Source organism: Chrysochloris asiatica, unplaced genomic scaffold (assembly GCF_000296735.1).
Source record: "Chrysochloris asiatica unplaced genomic scaffold, ChrAsi1.0 scaffold00191, whole genome shotgun sequence".
Taxonomy (NCBI): domain Eukaryota; kingdom Metazoa; phylum Chordata; class Mammalia; order Afrosoricida; family Chrysochloridae; genus Chrysochloris; species Chrysochloris asiatica.
The window spans coordinates 2,510,592-2,532,863 of NW_006408709.1; the positions used below are offsets into that span (position 1 = coordinate 2,510,592).

Sequence of the window (22,272 nt, forward strand, 5' to 3'; positions counted from 1 at the left end):
AAGGCTGTGCTCTTTGGTCTTCATCAGTCAATGTTTTAAGTCCTCTTCACTCTCAGTAAGCAAGGTTGAATCATCTGAATATCACAGGTTGTTAATGAGTCTTCCTCCAATCCTGATGCCACATTTTTCTTCATATACCCCAGTTTCTTGGATTATTTGCTCAGCATACAGGTTGAATAAGTATGGTGAAAGAATACAACCTTGTCACACATCTTTCTTAATTTTAAACCATTCAATGTTCCCATGTTCTGTTCGAAAAAATGTTTCTTGGTCCATTTAAAGCATCTCATGAGCACAATTAAGTGTTCAGGAATGCTCATATTTCTCAATGTTGTCCATAACTTGTCATGATCCACACTATCAAAAGCCTTTGCATAGTCAATAAAGCATAAGTAAACATCTTTCTGATATTTCTGCTTTCAGCCAAGATCCATCAGACATCAGCAATGATATCCCTTGTTCCATGGCCTCTTTTGAATCTGACTTGAACCTCTGGAAGTTCTCTGTCAATGTACGCTTGCAGCCATTTCTGTATTACCTTTAGTAAAACTTTGTTCACATGGGACATCAAAGAGATTTTCTGATGATTTCCACATTCCATTGGGTCACCTCTCTTTGGAATGGGCACAATTACGGATCTCTTCCAATCAGTTGGCCAGATAGCTGTCTTCCAAATTTCTTGGCAGAGATGAGTGAGTGCCTCCTGTGCCACCTCACTTTCTTGAAAGAATTCTATTTTTATTTTATCAATTCCTGGTGCCTTGTTCTTTGCCAATTCCTTCAATGCACCTTGGACTTCCTCCTTCGATATCATTGGCTCTTGATCATATGCTACCTCTTGAAATAGTTGAACATTACCATTTCTTTTTGGTACAGTGATTGTGTGTATTCCTTTCATCTTCTCTTGATGCTTTCTGCACTATTCAGTAATTCGTCCAGAGAATCTTTCAACACCGAAAGTCAAGGCTTGAAGTTTTTCTTCAGTTCTCTCAGCTTGAGAAATGCTGATCGTGTTCTTCTTTTTGGTTTTCTGATTCCAGATCTTTGCACATTTTGTTGTAATATTTGCCTTTATCTTCTCGATCTGATCTTTGAAATTTTCTGTTCAGCTCTAGGACCTCCTCAGTTCTTCCATTTGCTTTAGCATCTATGCTGGAGTGCAAGTTTCCGTGTCTCTTCTGACATCTATTTTTACCTTTTCCTTCTTTCTTGTCATCTTAATGACTTTTTGCTTTCTTCATGTATGATGTTCTTGATGTCTTTCCACAACTTTTCTGGTCTTCAGTCTTCAGTGTTTAATGTATCAAATCTGTTCTTCAGATGATACCTAAATTCAGGTGGGATAATTCAAGATCATATTTTGGCTCTCATGTACTTTTTTTCATATTCTTCAGTTTCAGTTTGAATTTTCATATGAGTAATTGATGGTATGTTCCACAGTCTGCCCCTGGCCTTGTTATCACTGATGATATGGGACTACATCTTCTCTTTCCACAGATGTAGTCAATTTGACTTCGATGTATTCTATCTGGTGAGGTCCATATGTATAGTCATCTCTTATGCTGTCTAAAGAAGGTATTTGAAATGAACAAATCATTGATTTTGCAGAATTCTATCATGCTTTTTGAAGCATCATTTCTATCACCAAGGCCATATTTTCCAATGATTGATCCTTCCTCTTTGCTCCCAACCTTAGTTTTCTGATCACCAGTAATGATCAATACACCTTGATTGCATGTTTGATGAATTTCAGATTGCAGAAATTTGTAGAATTATTCTTTTTCATTCTCACTGGCTTCTATTTTCCTATTTTCAATGGATGTTTGCAGCTGTTTCTCTTCATTTTGAGTTGTACCGCATCAGCAGATGAAAGTCCTGCTGCCTTTTATCCCATGGGCTTTACTCCATTCGCTTCATCACGGTCAACTCTACTTTGAGGAGGTAGCTCTTCCGCAGTCACATTTTGAGTGCCTTCCAACCTGAGGGGCTCATTTCCCTGCACTATATCTGATAGTGTTTCTCTGCTATTCATAAGGTTTTCAGTGACTAAATATTTGGAAGTGGTTAGTTATTTCTTCTTCATAGTCTAGCTTCATCTGGAAGCTCATCTGAAACCTGTCCACCATGGGTGACCCTGCTGGAATTTAAAATACCAATGGTACAACTTTCAGAATCACAGTAACTCACAAACCACCACAGGGTGACAAAATGACAGATGAGTGGTGAAGTGTAATAAATACATTCCCAGATAAAAAGAAGCTATGGGATTTTGCCAAAGCCAACTCAGTGCTTCAAAACTGAGAACCAACAAGAACAGACAATAAGCAGAGATTGAAATACATATCAGCACCAATCGAGAACTCAATTGACAGATGGAAAATTCCAGAACAGAACAAAACCATGACAACAAACTCAGAGAGCTTGGGAGGTCAGTCTCTGATCAAAACAATTACAATGTTAAAGAAGGTAAAAACATAGAAACAGAGCTCCAGGTGGTGAGGAGGTCAGGTAGATTATAGGATAAAATATATTTTTTTCTAAATGGAGGAAAAAATTAATAGAATATAAGGTAAACTCAAAGATTAATACTTCACAACATACCAAGAAAATGAAAATACAAGAAGAAAATGGAAACATTAGAACTATGAAGACATTGACATGAAAGAATACAAAAAAAAAAATTGGCATGCAAAACAAAGAAACCAGCAGCACCACAAATAAAACAAACAAATGAACAAACGTAATGACAGCAATTAATTGATACCTATAGATAATTACAATGAATAGCAGTGGCTTAAATGCACCAGTGAAGAAATGAAGAGTGGCAAAATGGATAAGAAATCAAGATCCTTCAATATGCTGTCTACAAGACACTCACCTTATATACAAAGACAAAAACAGACTGAAAGTTAAAGGATGGGGGTTTAAAAAAAAAAAGCTAATTCCAATCAAAAGGGAGCAGGAGTGACAATACTAATCTCTGATAAAATAAATTTTAAGGCAAAACCCAGCATACTAGAGAAATATTGTCATTATCACATGATTATGGGGTTGATCGAACAAGATGACACAACCGTAATAAATATCTATGCTTCCAGTGAAGGAGCTCCAAAATATATAAAGTAAACTCTAATAGATTAAAGAAAGAAATAGACAAATCTATAATAATAGTGGGAGATTTTAATATACCAGTTTCAAAAAAGATTAGAACAACCAAAAAATCGACAAAGACACAATGGAACTGAACAACACAATCAGCCAACCTGACCTCATAGATGTGTACAGAGCATTCAACCTAACAACAGCACAATACACATTCTTTTCCATTGCACATGGACAATTCTCCAGAATAGGCCATTCCTTAGGCCAAAAAACAAGCCTCCACTAATTTACAAACATCAAATTACTACAAAGCATCTTTTCAGATCACAGTGCTATAAAATTAGAACTCAACAACACAAAGACCAAGGAAATAAAGTTGAATACATAGAAACTAAATAATACCCTGCTTAAAAACTACCGGGTAATAGAAGAAATAAAACATAAATTCAGAAGATTCCAAATAACAAATAAGAATGAAAACACAACATACCAAAATCGTTGGGACACAGCAAAAGCAGTGCTGAGAAGACAATTTGTTGCAATAAATGCACATATCTGAAAAGAAGAAAGAACCAAAATCACCACATTAACACAACATCTCCAAAAACTACAAACAGACCAGCAAAGAAAACCTACAGTCAACAAAAGAAAACAAATAAAAAAGATTTGAACATAAATAAGAGACAGAAAACAGAAAAACTATGGAAAGAATCAACAGGATAAGAAGCTGGTTCTTTGAAAGGATTAAGAAAATTAACAAACCATTGGTAAACCTAACAAAAGAAAAGAAGGAAAAGTCACAGCGTGCATAAGAAACAACATGAGTGACATCACAACAGAACCAATAGAAATAAAAAAGGATAATAACAGAATATTATGAAGAGTTGTACTCCAAAAATTTTGAAAATCTAAAGAAGATGGATGCATTTTTGCAAAAGCACAACATACCTAAACTTACACAGAGTGAAGTAGAAAACTTGAACAGACCTATTACAAACAAAGGAAGAAATTAAGCAAGTCATCAAAAAACGCCCAACCAAAAAAAAGTCCAGGTCCAGATGGCTTCACTGGTGAGCTATACCTAATGTTCAGGGAAAAGCTGTTACCAACTCTACTCAAATTATTCCAGAATATAGAAAAGGTGGAAAACATCCTTATATATTTTATGGAGCAAAAATAACTCTTATACCCAAACCAGTGAAGGGCATCACTAAGAAAGAAAATTATAGACTAATATCCTTCGTGAACACAGATGCAGAAATGCTCAACAAAATCCTAACCAACAGTATTCAACAACACATAAAAAAATAATACATTCTGGCCAAATGGGATTCACATCCGGGATGAAATGATGGTTCAACATTAGAAAAACAATCAATGTAATCCACCATATAAATAAAAAAATAGGAAAAGAACCACATGATCATATAAATTGATGCAGATAAGGCATTTGACAAAATGCAACATCCATCCCTGATAAAACCACTCAACGAAGTAGGAATTGAAGGGAAATCTCTCAACATATTTAAGAGCATATATACAAAACCAACAGCCTACATCACTCTCAATGAGAGAAATTGAAAGCCTTCCCTTTATGAACAGGAACCAGATAAGGATGCTCTTTATCACCACTCCAATTCCATATTGTGTTGGAAATCTTAGCCAGAGCTTTAAGGCAAGATAGGGAAATTAAAGACATCCAAACAGCAAAGAGGAAGTAAAACTCTATCTATTTGCAAATGATATGATCCTATACATAAAATACCCCAAAGTCTCAGCAAAAAAAAATCCTGGAACTCTTTGGAAGATTCAGTAAAGTGGCAGGATACAAGAGCAACATAAAAAATCAACTGGAATCCTCTATACTAAAAATTACATCACTGAAAAGGAAATTAGGAAAGCAATACCATTTACAATAGCTTCCCTAAGGATCAAATACTTACTAATAAATGCAACCAGGGAAACAAAGGATCTATACGAAGAAAACTACAAAACACTACTACAAGAAACCAAGAGACTTAGAACAATTGAAAACTATACCATGCTCCTGGATAAGAATAATTAGTATTGTGCACATTTCAATACTACCCAAAGCAATCTACAGATATAACACAATCAAAATCCAGATTCCAATGACATTCTTTAAAGAGATGGAAAAAAACAATTACAACTTACATGGAAAGGAAAGAGAACCAGGATAAGCAAAGCACTGCTTAAGAAGCACAAAGTTGGAAGCCTCTTGCTCCCTGAATTCAAAATTTACTACATGGTTTCCATAGTCAAAATAGCCTGGTTCTGGTACAATGAAAGATACATAGATCAATGGAACAGAATTGAGAATTCAGAAATTAACTCATCCATATGCAGTCAACTGATCTTTGACAAAGGGCCAAAGTACACTGAATGGGGAGGAGATAGTCTAGTCAACAATTGGTGCTGGAAGAAATAGAAATCAATATGCAAAAGATTGAAACAAGATCTTTATCTCACACCATATACAAAAACCAATTCACCATGGATTAACACCTAAATGTGAATCCCAGTATTATAAAGGTCATCATTGAAAAAAATGGAGTCCTGATGTAGTGCTGTGAGTTAATGCACTGGGCTGCAAAGCTTTTTTGCACTGCAAAGTTGGCTGTTCAAGTTCACCAGTCACTATTGGTTAGAACTGACTCTATGGCACTTAACAACAACAAAAATACAGGACACACATAGACTGCCAAACATTGTGAGAATTGTGCAAACAAAGGAAGACAAAATACATGATTGGGACTTACTAAAAATTAGAAACTTATGTGCATCAAAAGATTTCACCAAAAAAGTAAAAAGGAAGCTGAATGGGGGGAAAAAAATTTTTTTTTTGCACTGATATATCAGACTAGGGACTAAAGCCTCGACTTTCATTATTGAAGGATTCTCTGGGAAAATTATTGAATGTTGCAGAAAGCATCAAAAGAAGATGGAAGGAATACACAGAATCATTGTACCAAAAGGAAATGGTTAATGTTCATCTGCTTCAAGAGGTAACATATGATCAAGAGCCAGAGGTTCATGGAACGAGGAAGGGGCCATGGAACGAGAGATATCATTACTCACATCCGATGGATCTTGACTGAAAGCAGAAAGCTGTTTACCTGTGCTTTATTGACTACACAAAGGCTTTCGATTGTGTGCATCATGACAAGCTATTAACAACATTGTGAAGTATGAGTATTCCAGAACAGTTAATTGTGCTCATGAATAATCTCTACTTGGACCAAGAGGCAGTTGTCTTATAAATATATTGGTTTCCTTAGCCTACTATTAAAAAATAGATGCTTGAATGAGATAGAAAGGAATATCCAGAAACATGGGGTGCTAGAATTTGCCCAGTGAAAAAGGCTTCTTGCAGAGCTTTTATAGTATATAAGACCTTATGTGGAATCCTGATTTCCATCCACAACCCTCTGAGGTGGGACATTCCCATTTGAAAGGACAAGCAGACCAGCCTAGAGCAGCTAGAGGAACAGAAAATAGTTATTGAAAGAAAGACCAGCAGGAAAAATCCAAATCAGAAATGGCAATCATTTTGGTTACTACAAGGACAAGTAAGTTGTTCAATGGAGAGCCATCAAGGCAAGCAATCAAGGCCCTTCAGAACAATGCCCCTTCCAAGACTGAAGCTCAAAGGGAATACACAAGTAGGCATATAAGCTCACTGGTGACAACACTGATCTACTGGTCAATGAAAGTGGGGGGAAAGCAGTAGTGAGGATATGGGATGAATTTGACCACATTCAATAGACTCTCATCGACTTGGAGATGAGAGGAGAAAAGGAAGGGCTGGTTGGTCTGAAGTATGGTGAGACCTGGGGACTCCTGGGCCCATGGACAAGGATATAGCCATGGAGGACTAGAGGTGAGAATGAAGCATTCAGCTGATATGAAGTGAGGGTAGATGCACAAAAATGCCCAAACTTGAAGATAGTACCCATTTGACCTAGCTTCGATGGCTGGATGATCAGAATTCGATTAGAGGAAGATAAAACATTTTGATAAAGGAAACAAGTGTAAATTGCTACAATTTGATGAACTTGACCTATACTTATGGAAATAGTAGCTCAAAATAGCAACTGAGAGGGAAGTAATCTTCACATAAAGGATCATTTTCATGCCCTCTGTACACAGGATTGATAGGGATGAGCAACTTAGACATTGGTTATCTAAAATGGGCATGTTATAAAGGCACAATTTGACTGGCTTATAAGTTTTCAAGAGGGGGTTTAGTTTCAGAGTGTTCAGGGAAAGGTAAAATGCCCACTGAATAGTTTTTATCATGTCCAGATGGGCCTGATGAAAGAAGATGGACATAAGATAACAATTACTCAATAGTAAGTAATTGTTATCATGACTAATTGCAATTGTCACAACTGTAAATGTAGAAGTTTGATAATATAAAGCGGAGAGTAGTAAATCTTACAGTCCAGAAACAGAGGACCCTAGGACCATCAAATGAGAAGTACATGAGCAGAATGTGGAACCCTATCTAGAGAAGCAGTGACACCAGAAATGGAGGCAGAGATGATGATATGGAGAAAGAGCAGCTGAGGACTCTAGACTCATGGAAAGAGAAAGGCTGTGTGCTGGCAGCCAAGAGGCAGGCTTCCAGAATGTGCCCTTTGGTTGTTTAATTGATTATCTATTCCTGAGTGTTTTTGTGTACTTAAAAAAAAAAAAAAAAAGAGTGAATAGAAGCAAATACTGTTGAATGCTGAGGCATGGAGGGGATTGTAATCATTGCAATGAAATGAGTATAAAATCAGTGTTCTCCCATCATTTAATTCACAATAAAAACTTAAAAAACAAAACAAAACTAAGATATCACTTTGAAAACTAAGCTCCAACTGTCCCTAGTATGGTATTTTCAATCATTGAATCTACATGCAAAAGCTGAAATATGAATAAGGAAGACAGAAATGAATTGATGCTTTTGAATTATGAAGCTAGCAAAGAATATTGAACATACACTGGACTGCCAGAAGAACAAATTAGTCTTGAAAAAAATATAGTCAGAGTGCTCTTAGAAGTGAGGATAGTGAAACTTCATTTATGTACTTTGAATTTTATCAAGAGGAACCAGTCTTTGGAGCAGGATGTCATGCATGGGAAAGTAGAGGGTCAGTGAAAAAGTGGAATACCCTCAATAAGATGGATGTACACAGTGGCTGAAACAATGGGATTGAGCATAACAGCGATTTTGAACAAGGCACAGGACCGATGTTTTTTTCTGTTGCACATAGGGTTGCTATGAGCTGGAAAAGACTTGATGACACATAATAGTAACAACAAAGGTACAAATAAGACGTCAAATAATGTAATACCCAAGGGAAAAAAAACGTACAGGTCTATTTAAAAGAGTAGAGTCCTGGTATGGCTCTGTATGATAAGCGCTAGGCCCCTAGGTCAGTTTGAATTGCAAGGTGGGGTGTTCAAATCCACCAGCTGATCCTCTGATACCCTATACAAGGTTGCTATGAGTTGGTGGTACTGAACAACAACAATAATCCAAAGACTGGGTAAAAACATCTTGTAGACTTCTACAAGATGACTGAGGACTCTAAATATAGATCATTGGATCATTCCCTTGCTCACCAAATGATATACCCTCTCTTTCATAAGAAAGGAAACCAGCCATCCCCTTACATACTCAGGAACTCAGCATCTGTTTCGACAGCTGCTTAAGAATCAGATGTGCTTCTTAGAAGTTTTCAGGAAGCTGGTATAGGGTTTAATTGTGCAATGTGCTATCTTTCACTTGATTTTTTAAAAATAAAATGACCAGTTACTTTCTTTTAATCCCTTTTTAGAAGGCACTTTGAAAACTTTTAACTTTATACATATTAATTATTGTGAAAAAAGCTTATTTTATCTTAAAATAAAAAAACAATCTGTTTTGGTACAGCCTGAAAACTAAGATTTCTTGCCTTCTCTAGTAGCTGAGAAAATATCCAGAATAAGAATTGTATTTCATATCACATAAAGATTACATAAGGAGTCTGGGTGGCATAGTAGGCTAAGCGTTGGTCTGCTAATCAGAAAGTCAGCACCTCAAACTCACCAGCTACTCCACGAGAGAAAGATAAGGGTTATCTACTCCCATAAAGACCTGCAATCTCAGAAACCCTTAGGAACAGTTCTACTTTGTCATTTAGGGTCACTATGACTTGGAGTCAATTCAATGACATTGGGCTTGTTTTTTTGAAGATTATATAAAATTCAAATTTAGTGTCTGTAAATATTTATTGAAATGTAGTCATGCTCATTCATTCATGCATTATCTAAACAGAATGGGGTAAATGTGACAGAGTCCATAAAATCTACAAAGCCTAAAATATTGGCTACTTGGTCATATCTAAAATGTATTTGCAGACCCTTGCACTAGAAACACCCCATGCACATTTCAGTTGTATGTTAGAAAGTGTTTAACAAAATTATCTGAGGCAAAGACAGCTAGCTATAATAAACATAAGTACATATCTCCACTCTATCCCATACCTGTACCCTGAGAGGTGGCTGTCCAACAAGGCTGTATTTCCCAGGTCCCTTTCTTCTAAATAAGACCCTGTGGTAAGTTTTTCCAATAAGATATGAGTAAAAATGATTTCCTGAAGAGGGTTTTTAAGAAGGAAGTGTTCTTTCTTCTATAGGTCTGACTCAGCAGGCCCTACGAAGTGATAGAGCTACAGTGTAGGAAGCATGAGTATCAGGATTGTACATGAAAGAAAATCTGTTGTGGACAATTGTTTCAATGAGAAATAAAGTTTTATCATATTATCATTGAAATTTGGGGAATACATTTTTTACCGTGTTTCATGTTTTCCTAACTAATTCTCTCTAAATATCCATCTTGGTAAGAAAAGACAATGTGTACAAATAATTAATAGGTTTATGGTAGTGTTGGCTATGTGCCACTGAGTCAGTTCTGACTCATAGTGACCTTATGTACAGTTTCCAAGACTTTAAATCTTTATGGGGTAGAAAGACTCATCTTTCTCCTGCAGAGAGACTGGGAGATTAGAACTATTCATCTTGTGGTTTGCAGCCAGCTCATAACCCACTTCACTACCAGAGATCCTACATCTATCCATTTATTTGTTGTCGTTAAGTGTCATCAAAGTGGTTCCAACTCATAACAATCCTGTATAGTATTTTCTAGAAATGGCTGGTGAGTTTGAACTGCCGACTTTGTGGTTCAACCGGCCTTGCAGTCCATTGCTCATCCTTCAGCTCCACACCAGGACTCCTGGTTTATGGATGTTATTTAAATAATTTAATGATTTTAGAGATAAACAACTACAGCCAAATGAAGTTGATTAAGCTATTGATACCAACCAACATATCAGTTTTATCTTTCATCTTTTCCTTTACCCTCATATCTAATTCTATAAAACACAATTAATATTTTAAATGTTTAAAAGGCTAAATGCGAAAGGCTAAGATTCTTTTGGATTTATTTTTTTTTTCTGACAAGTCTCAGTGGATAGAGTCAATGGGGAAAATAATGGCAAGACAAAATTGAACTCAGTATGAAGAATTAAAAATAAAGATCAGCCTGGGCAAAAAAAGGTGCTAATTTGCAATGTAGTACACTATTTACAATATGATCAAGCCCTCATTAAATTTGGCGAAGAAGATTTTGTAGTTACTCAGAAGATTAAACTGATGATCTTTCTAACTCCTTCTAACTTTAACTTCATCACTATGGATCCCTATTGTGATCATACACTTACTATTCAGTTTTAGAAAATGTAAAGGTCAGCAGATGACAAGACAAATCTGTCTTTCCATAAATTGACTCTTTCCAAAAGTACATATTCATTTAAAGACTCTTGTTTAAATTATCATTTGGTCATTCAGTAGATAAGGTGCAATAAAGAATAGCAAGACAACTAGAAGGTTTGTTTTATCTGCTACAATGCATTCTGACTGAAAGTGGCTTAAACAATAAAGTTATGTAATGACTTCATTTGGCTGAGAACATTTTAACCAATAGATCAAAGTTAACATAATCAGTATTAAAACATATTAATAAGTACATAAATCAATAGTAAATATTTAAAAAGACATATTAATAGCATGTGCCACACAATACGGTACACTGAGAAGGGCTCATCACTTCTGTGTTATTCTGGCCTAAATACATAATCTAATCACCATAGGCATCAAACCAACAAAAACTGAAGAATATTCTACAAAATAACTAACAAGTCCCTTTCCATATTATTGAGGTAATAAAAAACAAGGAAAGGGTAAGAAACTCTCATAGATTGAAGGAGACTACAGAAACATGATAACTAAAATCAATGTGGATCCAGGAACATAAAAGTTGGAAAACTGTGAAATTTAATACAATTGGTAGTTTTGATTGGCAATCTTATACCAACATTAATCACTTTGACTATTCTTCAAGAATGGTAACATGAGATCTAAAATAACTAGTATATCTGTATATTTTCTACTTGTTTGTTCTACTATCCTCCCATGTTAGCTTTTCATCTTTAAGTGTATTGTCATACTAGACATTCCCCACAGAACTTTCAGGTCAACATAACTGTACCTTGGTCTACTTACTTACAGGTTGCCTTCTATGGCATATTCCTACACCTTCTATAAAAAAAAAAAGGTGTAGGAAAAGTAGGAAGTGAGAACACACATATCCCTTGATCCTCCCATTTTAGGCTAAGGCATATTAGAAGTTGAATTCCTCTGCCTAAGATCATGGTGAAAGTTCCTGTAGAGCATCCAACTCCTAAGGATTTGGTTACAGCTCACTTCAGGTTTTGGAAATCACTCTTTCTCTTGTTTCTCAATCCACACTGGTGATAATGGTTCCCCATGATTGCAAGCTCAAAGGATCTAACTCTTCCTTTTAGTTATCTGGCAAACTGCCCCACTTTATTGAACTCTCAAATGCCAGATTTGAATGTGCCATCCAATTCTTGTCTAAACTCTGTCTGATCCATCACCTCATAGTCACAAAGTAATTCATGTAGTTGCAGGCATCATGTTTGCACTCATTATTAGAAAGGAGACAAAACAACATAGTGCTTATTGTTGTTTTTGTTAAGCGTTGTTGAGTCAATTCTGACCCATAGTGACACTATATAGTGTTTCCAAGAAGCAGCTATTGAGCTTGAACCACCGACCTTGCAGTTCAGACATCTTTGCAGTCTGACACATTAGACAGACCACAGCACCACACCAAGACTCCTATACTGCTTATTGGACACCCCAAAACAAAGTATCTGCTATCCATGTCCTAAATTCTATCTCTGTCACTCACTGGCTCTATCATGTTTGACATACAATAGGTACTCAATATTCTCAATCTTGTTAAATAAACACTCAGTCTTTCTGTTGCTAGGATAAATATTTTGGAGTCATTCTTCACTCACTTTCTGTCTCATCCCACAACCAGTATGTCAGTAAGTCTCCTCAGCATTGTCTACAAAATACTATATCTAGAATTTATCAGCTATCACTCTCCAACATCATAATCCTAGTTAACCATCTCTCATTTGGATAATTACAACTGATTCCTAAATAGTCTTCCAGCTTTGATCCTCCCCCTCCCTATATTTTCACACATCAATCACATCTCTTGAATACCCAGAGAAATCTTTCAAAATATAATTCAAATCACATGACTCTTCTGCTCCAAACTTTTTCAACTCATTCAAAGGAAAAAACAGTCTTGAAGTTAGCTTATAAGGCCATATGATCTACCCCTTCCACTCCTTACGTAACTTACATGATCTGACACTGCTCTATGAATGTTCCAGCCACACTAGTCTCTTTGTTGTTGTATGATTCTACTTTAAGACCGCGGCACTTCCTATTCTCTCTACTTGAAATTTTCTTCTACCAGATAAATTCTTGATGTCCTTTCTCCCTTATTTCATGTATTTGCTCAAAATATGTGTCACGCATGTATGTATATGCCAATACATATATTTTTCTATATAAACACATGGGTGTGGACAGCTTCAAAATGCTTGTGGACATTTTCCATTATCTTCTTTCTGATTCCACTTTTCTGCAAACTTTCTCCTTCATTTGTGTGTGCATACGCATGTTCTGTTTCTCTTATTAGAATATATTCTCCTTAGCATCATATAATTTTGTGCAGTGTGATATTCACACTGTCTAGAATTTTGTGTCTATTGCATAATAGTCGTTTAATAAATATTTGTGAAATAAATGAATTATGAATATTCACTAAATGTAAATGCAAACAAAAGCTTACTACAGCTTACTTTCCCTTTGAGATTTGAGGACACTTCTTCCTGTGTAAGAAACAGAAGGAATTTGAAAGAGATAGCTCCTCTGCTAACTACAGAAGCAGCTTCGAAACATGAAAAGCCTGAGTATCAACACTCCTCTCACAGAATCAACCTGAACCTAAGAAGCCAAAGACAAGTTTCAGGGATACAGTAAATAAATTTTTGTTACTAAGAAAAATGTAAACAAGAATGCTTAATGATACTCTAGAAACACTAGGAATGAACTTTCACATCCTTCATACACTGCTGACATGCCAAATGTAGTAACACTTCACACTTGACTGAAGAGCTATTAAAACAATTACCAGGTCATTAACAAGAGCTTTTAAGACTAGTTTTGAAACTGTAATAACTAGGAAATTTGCTTTGATAGACATATTAACCTACAGTGTGGCCTGGATTCTGGACACTTTCCAACTTTAATGTGCTCATCTCCCATCCTTCTATTCCTTTATACCTCTGACTCTTAAGGATACTCCCAGAAGCAGGTATATTTCAAATTTCATTGAAAGTACAGACTTTTGTTCCTGAGATCATGAATAGCTACTGCTCAAACATCTTTTTGTACTGTGATTCAACATTTGGACCATTCAGAGATAGAACAAGAAAACGACAAATTGAACATAAGTAAAGTCTTTCAATTATATCACTTGGGACACAGAGATAAGATTCAATAAGAATTTCTACTCCAGTCTTTAAAACTTGGATAGCAATTATCACCACCAGAATTTTAGATATGTAATTTTAAAGTTGGTAATATTTACTTTTTCTAACTCGACTAACTTTGTTCTGTCTGCTCCTCTCACAAACTGGATTTTCTCTCCTCTCATGTTTGATATCCAAATGTTCACCATCATCCTTCTGCCTATAGCTCATGCCGTAAAACTTTCAGGGTGACAGGTCACCCTTCTTTTTGACCCCACAATGGCACATAATTGAAAATTATTTTCTCTTTTATGGAGAAAAAAATTTCTATCTCTTTCTTTCTTACTAGATAAAGAGAAGAACAAGCAAGCACTCATATCTTGATCAGAGTAATGTATATAGACTATAAATTATAAATAGGCCTAACCAGGTGAAAACATATTTGCACTTTAAAAAACATGCCTAACACAAATGAATTAAATATTATAAAACCTCCTAGTTTTGAGAAAATTAGTCTTTTTTTTTCCTGCCCCCATGGGGTAGACACTACAGAACATGTGACAAACTCAGAAGGTTTTAAATTTTCCTTTATTTATGATTAAATGAAAAGCTAAACAACAGTCTTTATTAACAGATATCCCCTCTCCCAAACTAAGGGAGAGTTATATTTAAATAGGCCTGACATACAGAGATGGATGTGCAAGCTAAAGGGCTTGATAATGATGTAACTAAAGCCTGTCAGTTAGGCAAGGTGATCATTCTAAGTAGGGAGTAGTTGGGTAGACGGGAAGTACTCTGACCCTTTTATCACATTTTTAGGGGAAATCTGTGACAAACTCATTACTCATTTGAGACTTTGAAAAGCAGTGTCTTCATACTCATTTATAAAAACATTTAAAAGTAGGGCAGCATGATATTCAAACAAAGAAAAGATTCTAAAGAAAACATGTACAAATACTGCACATTAACCCTCTTAAAAATACAAGGGAGACAGAGATTTTGTAGGGCCTCAATTAATAAGCAATACTCAAAATCTGTTGCTAAGATAGCATATAAGGCTCCATAAGCTCATACATAACAGGAAATGAGTACATGTTTCATTAGGAAAATCTATATTTTCCTTTACATCAATTCTGTTGTTATATTCATTTCATTCACATCAAAATTAGATCTTGATATTCTACACATAAGTCTGGCTGCAAGCAACTTCAATTCTATGGAAAGGAATATTGCTCTTAGTTTTGTTTCATCCACTTTTTAGATGATCTAAGAAATCTATTTCAGTATTTTGAAAACTTTATGTTGTTTAAAGGCTTAGTACTGTTCAAATAAAATGACTAATAATAGTCATTTCAAAATGTAACTGAAGAAATTTAAAGAATTCTGAGAAAGCCAAACTACAACCTTGAGTATATCACACCTAAATGTCAACACCATCTAAGAATATATTTCATGCATTGAACACTAATGATCAAAGACGAAACAAGTTGTGGAATGACATAAAAAATATCATACATGATGAAGAATACGAAAGGCCATTTAAAAGACAAGAAATAAAGCAAAAGCCAAAATATACATCAGAAGAGACTCTGAAAGTGACTTTTAAATGTAGAGTATCTAAAGAAAGTTGCAGAAATGTTAAAGATCTGCCTTGAAGATTTTAAAGAGCAGCTTGAGACAACAAAGTAAGGTATTACAATGAAATGTGCAAAACTTAGGGTTAGAACACCCAAAGGCAACAATACAAAAGCTGAATGAACTGAAGGAAAATGCAAGCCTCAATTTAAAATATTGAAGGAACCTATATTGCAAAACAATGGGCAAAATATTGAACCATGCAAGAAGCAACACACAAGAAGATGGAAGGAATAAATAGATTCTCTGCCACAAGAAATGGTCTACATTTAGCTATATCGGGAGGTAGCATATGATCAAAAACTTAAAGTATTAAGGAATATTTCCAGAAATCAGAAGAGTACCAAGTGAGATGTTTCAACAAATTATTACAATGCTGTAAGTGGCTACTCATCTATGTCAAGACATTTAGAAGACAGTTACCTGGCCACGCAACCAGAAGAGATCCATTTACATGTCATTACAAAGAAAGGTGATCCAACAGAAAGTGGAAATGATCAAATAATTATTTTTAATATCACACACAAGTAAAATTTCGCTGAAGATTATTCATAACAGTTGCAACAGTGCATTAACAGGAATCTAACAGAAATTCAAGTCACATTCTGAAGAAGAAATAGAAAATAGGAATCTCAATGTTGATATCTGATAGATTTTAGATTAAGCAAAGAATCTCAAAAAGATCTATACTTGTATTTTACTAACATTCCAAATTCAGTCTACTTTGTGAATCATAACAAATTATGGGCAACATTGCAAGGAATGAGAATTCCAGAACAGTTAACTGTGCTTACGTGGAACCTGTACATTGACTGAGGGGCAGTCATTTGAACAGAATTATTTTGATTAAAACTGGGAGAGGTGTGTGTCTGAGTTGTATCCTTTCACGATATTTATTCAACTGCTGCAGGATAATGCATTAGACTGCAAAGTCAGTTTGAACCTCAAGGTCCGCTATGAGTCAGAACTGACTTAACAGCACTTAACAACAACAACATTGATGAGCAAATAGTCTGAAAGGCTGGACTATATGAAGAATGTTGTTGTTGTTGTTAAGTACCATGGAATTGGTTCCAATTCATAGTGACCCTGCACAGGGTTTCCAAGGCTGTAAATCTTTACAGGAGCAGAATGTCTCATTCTCCCATGGGACCGCTGATAATTTTGAGCTACTGACCTTGCAGTTGGCAGCCCGACTCGTAACCACTACGCTACCAGAGCTCCTTATATGAAGAATAGTACGGTATTAAGATTGGAGAAAGACTCATTAACAACCTGTAGTATGCAAATGACGCAACCTTACTTGTTGAAAGCAAAGAGGACTTAGGGCACTTACTGATAAAGGCCAAAGCTCAGTTTAGATTTCACCTCAACATAAAGAAAGAAAAGTACTCACAACTGGACAAATGCATCACAACATGATAAATGGAGAAAAGATTGAAGTTGCCAAGGATTGTATTTTACTTATATCCACAATCAATGCACATGGAAGCAACGATAAAGAAGTCAAATGGCACATTGCATCAAGAACCTCAAAATTGCAAAATACTTCTTAAAGTGGTAAAAAAGCATGAATCACTATGAAGACTACATTGCACCAGACACAAACCATAGTATTTTCAATTGCCTCATATACATCTGAAGGATGCACAACTAATAGGGAAAATAAAACAAGAATTTATGCCCTGGAATTATGTTTTCTGGCTGAGAATACTGAATATACCATGGAATGCCAGAAGTAGTAGGATAGCCAGATTGCTCATTAGAAGCAAGTTTGGCATGAATACTAGCAAGTATTTTGGACATGTTATCAGCAGGGACCAGTCACTGGAGAAGGACAACATATTTGGTAAAGGAAGACCCTCAATGAAATAGATTGCATCAGTGGCTATAGCAATGTGCTGAAACATCACAGTGATTGTGAGGATGATGCAGATGAAGTATTTTGTTCTGTTGTACATACAGTTGATGTGAGTAGGAATTGACTATAGCTTTTAACAATTACAACAATACTAAAATAACTGCTGAACTCTTAATATTGATAACTACTGTAAATTAGGAGTACTGGTGTGGCTCTGTAGGATAAGCACTGGACCACACAGTCAGTTTGAGCCGCAAGGGTGGCAGTTCCAACTCACCAGCTGCTCCCTGGAAACCCTATACAGGATCATTATGAGTTAGAACTGACTCAATGACACTTAATAACAACAACACTGTAACTTAACAATAAAAAAATGTATAATTTTCTAATCAAAAGACTGCAAATTGAGAATTTTCTAATTTTTCTATTCTATAATTAAATTTTGTTTATTGTTAAGTGCCGTCGAGTTGGTTCCAACCTATAGCGACCCTGTATAGGGCTTCCAAGGAGTGGCTGGTGAGCTTGAACCGCCGGCCTTGCAGTTCAAACTGACTTTGCAGTCCAGCACATTAACCCACAGCACCACACCAGGACTCCTATATTTAAATACAAGGGTAGAATAGGAAAGTCTTTCTAATCCATGTATTTCTTTGTTATCTTGTAAATACATGTTATTTTTTTTCCAAGGAGACCTGGTGGCACAATGTTTATGTACTTGACTGATAATAGTTAGGTGGCTGATTTGAACCAACCAGCAGTTCCAAAAGAGAGATAAACTGGTAAACTGATCTCATAAAGATTACACCATATGAAACTCTATGGAGCAGTTTCACTTTGTCCTATAGGGTCACTATGAGTTAGAATAGACTCAATGGCAGACAGCAGATTCTTTTGTGATGAAATAGACAGTTGAAATTACAGCAAAAGTGGCAATATCCTTTATGACTTAAACTTGGAAATTTCACACTATCACTCTGCCATATTCTGTTAGTCACACAAACTTGATACAATGTAGAAAGGCAAGCACATAAGGGAGATGAGGTTCACTGGGGCCATTCTGAAATAATCTGGAGCTATGACTGTTGCTATGTGCTATCAAATTTGTTCAAGTATATCGTTTCCAAATCTGTGGAAGCAGAAAGTCTCATATTTCTCCTGGAACTAAGACCCAGCACACATAAATTCTAATTAAATTAATATTTGGTTTTGTTTTGATACGTATGTGCATAACAAAATATTTGCTATTTCAAAAATTTTGCATGTAAAATTCAATGACATTATTTATGCTCATAATGTTGTACACCCATAACTACTACTATGTGGTTGTTAGATGTTATCTGGTGGCTTCTAACTCAGAGCAACCCTGTGTAGGTTTTCTGAGGAGTGGCTGACGAGTTTGAACTGCCGATTCTTGCAGTTCAAACTGATCTTTTAGTCTAATGCTTTTTACACAGTGCCACACCAGAACTCCATACTTACTATACACTTCTAAAATTTCCCATCATTTTAAACAGAACTGCAGTGCCCTCTAAGCACAAACTTTTCCTTTCTCCCTTACTTCTTTACCTAGTAATCACTTTGGTTTCCATATATTAGTATATTTTAGTCATTTACTATGAATATTAGTTTTTTCATAGAGTGAAAAAAATGAGAAATAGAGACGTAAAGTGGCAATGTCCAAAAGTACCAAAACCTCAAACTGCCGACCTTATGGTTCAAACCGACCTTGCAGTCCAATGCATTAAACCCAGAGAAGCACATGAGCAATACTGATTCTGCCCCTTAAGAACATATACTCATTGTCATCTGGTCAATTTCAACTCACTGTAATCTGATTTGTTCCAGAGTAGAATTTTTTCAGAAGATTTTCTCGGCCGTATCTTTATGGAAACAGATCACCAGAAATTTCTTCTATGTCATTGCTGGATTAGTTTGACCCTTCAACCTTTACATCAGTTGTTATTGTTTTAATATGCCAGAAGGTTGAGCTCAACTTGTAGTGAGTAAAACTGCCCATTGAATTTCCTAGGCTTTATGGAAGCAAATCACCAGGTCTTTTTTTTTTCAGATCAGCAGCTAGGCTCAGACCTTCAACATTTTAGTTAGCATCTTAGCACTTAACTGTTGCACCACCCTGGCTTTTATAGGATCATATTGCTGTTATTGTTAGATGCCATCCAGTTATTTCTGACACCTAGCGTTTCATTCTGCCCAATCTTGCACCTTCCTAACAATTATTATGTTTGGATCATTTATTACTGCCACTGTGTCAAGTCATCTCTACTGAGGGAGGGTCTTCCTTTTTTCACTGACCGTCCATTTTTTAAAGCATGATGTCCTTCTCTAGAGACTGGTCCTTCCTGACAATATGTTCAAGATAAAAGAGATAATAGCCCACCATCCTTGCTTCTCAAGAGCATTCTGGTAGTACTTCTTTGAGGACTAATATTTTGTTCTTCTGGCAATTCATACAGTTCTTTCAATATTCTTCAACCACACCATAATTCAAATACATTGATTCCTCTATTATCTTCCTTACTTATTTCCCAGTTTCATATACGTATGAGATGACTGAAAATGGCATGGCTTGGGTTAGGGGAACCGTAGTTCTTAGAGTGGTATTTTTGCTCTTTAATTCTTTAAAGAAGTCTTTTGCATCAGATTTGCCTAATGGATTGCTTCATTCGATTTCTTTCTTTCTTTCTTTCTTTCTTTTTTCTTTAAGGTGTGCACTTTTATTGCACGGGTCAAAGTCAGTGTACAGTGAAACTCTGGCTTTCTCCACATCTCAACCAACTCCTGGAGACCAAAAACCTTCATATTTCTAAAGTTGGGGGACAAAGAAGGTGGGGTGCCTCAATGGCTGACCATTCAAAATAAAAGAAAATAAAAAGAACAAGTATTAAGGAGGAAGATTGTTCTAAACAATTTGGATTACATAATTTACACAAAAGCAATGCTGTGGATTCCCACCCCCCACACTGTGTAGATCTGGAGGGGGTGGGGGAGGACTGGGCCCTTTCTCCTTAGGGGAAAGCAGGGTGGCTTTTGAGAAGGCAGGAGCTTCCTGTAACATGGCATCGCACATTATTTGGAATGACTATTTAAAAGAAAAAAAAAAAGTACAATCAAAGTCCTCAGCCACATTGTAGAACTTTGGGGATGCTCGCTCCAACTGCTTGTCACCCTGAGCGTTCCAGTTTTTAAATCCTGAGTCAAACGCCAAACAAACAAACAAACAAACAAAAAATCAAAAAGCAAAACAAATAAAGCCATGCCAATTTCATCTTTTTTTCTCTCTCTCTGTCTCTACGCAAGTTAAGTTTTTGTCAAGAACAGGGTGTAACGTAACTAAGAACAGTCCGCCTAGAAGCATTTGCGGTGGATGATGGAGGGGGCGGACTCGTCGTACTCTTGCTTGCTGATCCACATCTGCTAGAAAGTCAAGAGCGAGGCCAGGATTCATGGATGCCACAAATCCACACAGAGTATTTGCGCTCAGGGGGAGCAATAATCTTGATCTTCATGGTGCTGCGCGCCAGCTCTGTGATCACCTTCTGTATCCTGTGGCAATGCCTGGGCGCATGGTGGTACCACCAGACAGCACTGTGTTGGTGTAGAGGTCCTTACGGATGTCCATGTCACACTTCATGAAGGAAATAAAGGTGGTTTCATGGATGCCACAGGATTCCATTGCCAGGAAAGAGAGCCTCTGGGCAGCGGAATCGCTCATTGCGGATAGTGATGACCTGCCCATCTGGTAGCTCATAGTTCTTCTCCAGGGAAGAGCTAGAAGCTGCTGTGGCCATCACCTGCTCGAAGTCTAGAGGGATGTAACAGAGCATCTCCTTAATGTCACGCACGATTTCCAGCTGTGGTGGTGAAGCTGTAATCCCTCTCCGTGAGAATCTTCATGAGGTAGTCTGTCAGGTCCCGGCCAGCAGGTCCAGACGCAGAATGGCATGGGGGAGGGCATACCCCTCATAGATGGGCACAGTGTGGGTGACCCCATCTCCGGAATACATCACAATGCCAGTGGTGCGGCCAGAGGCATACAGGAACAGCACAGTCTGGTTGGCGACATATATGGTGGGGGTGTTGAAGGTCTCGAACATGATCTGGGTCATCTTCTCACGGTTGGCCTTAGGATTCAGGGGGGCCTTGGTCAGCAGCACAGGGAGCTCCTCTGGAGCAGCACGCAGCTCGTTGTAAAAGGTATTGTGCCAGATCTTCTCCATGTCATCCCAGTTGGTGACGATGCCGTGCTCATGAGGTACTTGAGCGTCAGGATGTCTCTCTTGCTTTGGGCCTCATTCCCCACGTAGGAGTCCTTCTGGCCCATGCCCACCATGATGCCCTGATGCGGGGGGAACCCCACGATGAAAGGGAAGACAGCCCGGGGAGCGTCGTCACCTGAGAAGCTGGCCTTGCACATGCAGGAGCCATTGTCTGCCACTAGCACAACGATATCATCATCCATAGTGAGATTGGAAGTGGCAAGTGTGAAACAGCGGTGACGACTATGCAGCAGCAAGAGGGCTGTATTCACAGGATGGACGCGGGCTCCACTCCTTCATTTGATTTCTTGACTGCTGCTTCCATGGGGCCCTGGCAATGTGGTGGATTACAGCTGGGCTCTTAACTGAAAGATCAGCAGTTCAAATCTACCAGTAGCTTCTTAGGATAAAGATGAGGCTTTCTGAG

General features: G+C 37.0%; 1 pseudogene; it reads right to left on the minus strand.

The window, feature by feature from the left end:
• Window positions 1-20,934: 20,934 nt before the first annotated feature.
• On the minus strand, window positions 20,935-22,048 carry LOC102828729 (annotated as a pseudogene).
• Between the last annotated feature and the right edge of the window lie 224 nt (window positions 22,049-22,272).